The sequence below is a fragment of the Orycteropus afer genome, unplaced genomic scaffold (assembly GCF_000298275.1).
Source record: "Orycteropus afer afer isolate SDZICR_OR568_19922 unplaced genomic scaffold, OryAfe1.0 scaffold00002, whole genome shotgun sequence".
NCBI lineage: Eukaryota > Metazoa > Chordata > Mammalia > Tubulidentata > Orycteropodidae > Orycteropus > Orycteropus afer.
The window spans coordinates 14,483,728-14,485,900 of NW_006921589.1; positions in this window are offsets into that span (position 1 = coordinate 14,483,728).

Consider the following 2,173-nt stretch of genomic DNA (forward strand, 5'->3'; position numbering starts at 1 on the left):
ATAAACCCTGTAATCTGTGAGTTGTGTGTGGCCACTGCAGCGAATTATTGAACCCAGGAGAGAGGTGGTGGGTGCTTTGGGAGGAACGGTTGGTGAAAGGGCTGGAGGGAGGCAGCATGTTTGGCCTTGCAGTAATAGGCCTTGGGTTACTGCTGTCTTTCTCTTGTGAAATTAGAGGAGGTCAGAACATGTGGCCTCCTTGCTGTTTTTACAGTTGGTGTCAGTTGGTGTCTGTTGATAGCAGGTAGCTATGAATCAGAATCCACTCAATGGCAATAGGTTTAGTTTGGTTTAATATCATCAAATACCCACTCAGTTTACATTTCCCTTTTTTTTTCAGTATTTTTAGGTTTATTTCCTTGAACCAGGATCTAATTACGATCTCTACAGTACAAGTGGCCTTTATGCCTCTTCATCCATATCTAAAAAATACAAACTCACTGCCGTGGAGTCAGATCCGACTCATAGTGACCCCTCCTTGGTTTCCGAGGCAGTATCACTATGGAAGTAGATTGCTCGATCTTCCTTCTGAGGAGTAGCTGGTGGATTTGAACCACCAGCCTTCTGGTTAGCAGTCAAATGCCTTAGGCACTAGCTTGCTTTCTCAATCTCTCTCTCTCTTTTTTTTATTATGATTTGGGTGAAAATTTACAGAGCAAATTCACTTTCCGTACAGCAGTTCACATATACTTTGGTGACACTGACTGCAATTTATCCCAATGCAACAGCTCCCCCCCTACTTCCTCCCTATAGTTACCTCTTCCCTGTGTCCATCCCTCCATGCACCCCTGCCCCCAAGCTGTCTCCCTGAGGCACTAGCTTTCTGATATTGCACCTGAAATGTGTGAAACTTTCCATAACAAGGTTTTTGTTTATTTTAATGCTTAAGAAATATGATCAATATGACTGAGAAAGTGCATTTTAAATTTTATTTGTTGTTGTCCTTAATATGCCGTAGAGTCAGACCCGACTCATACCAACCCCTCCTTGGGTTTCCAAAGCTACTAGTATCACTACGGAAGTAGATTGCCCCATCTTCCTTCCGATGAGTGGCTGGTGGGTCTGAACCACCAGCCTTCTGGTTAGCAGTCCAGTGCCTTAGGCACTATGCTACCAGAGCTTATTTAATGTTCATCTATTTAAATGTAAATATCCACATGGGCTAGTGGTTATCATATTGGACAGTTCAGGCCCATAGATTCAGAGTCTTTTTTTTTTAACCTGTTTATAGGCAGTCCCTGGGTTACACAGTTATGAACCAAAACCTGTAAAGCCTATTATATTAAAAATTTGAGGTACATACAGTGGTTTGCAGTAATAAACAGGAGCTATTTTGAGATTCACATCAAAACATTATTATTATTACCATATTATTATGTTAAATATATTTACTATATCTGGACCAAAGCAAAAAACCAGACTCACTGCCATCAAATCAATTCCAACTCACAGAGACCCTTGTTGGGTTTCTGAGGTGGTAAATCTTTATGGAAGTAGATTGCCCTATCTTCCTTTCACAGAGCAGCTGCTGGGTTTGAACTGCCAACCTTCTAGTTACCAGTCAAATGCCTTAGGCACTGAAGTGTTTCTTTAATTTTTTTTTATGTATAGAAAGGTACACTATACACAAACATTTGACTAACATCAGATACAATCATAGATCATACCTAACAGTTCTAACTTATGTACAAATTCAACTTAAAGACAGGAACACAACTCGTTCACAATCCAGAAACTGCATGTATCTATTAAAGAAAGTAGGTATCTTGTAGATTCCCAGAATTTGGGTTTTGCTGATTGCATCTCCATAGTGTATCTCTCTGAACCATATTAGATAGAGAGGTTTGCTTAAATTCAGGTTGTTTGTTTCTTTGTTTTGACAAGTGACAAAATGGTTTTAATTCTCCTGGGATCCAGATTTCTGGGTTCATGGAATTGGGGAGGCCTACTCAGGCCATCTGTCCTTAGGTATGCTTTTGAACCTTGAAGGAACTTGTTCCCTGATATCACCTTCAGGTCAAACAGTAGTCTAGTAAGCAGCTTCGTGGAGACCATTTGGCCTTCAGCATTGGGTTATCTTGGAAAATTATCTGTGCGTAGCTAGCTTCAAGAAGCGGGAACTCCTGGGTCTGACTACTCAGAAAAACCAAACTCACTGCCATTGAGTCAATTC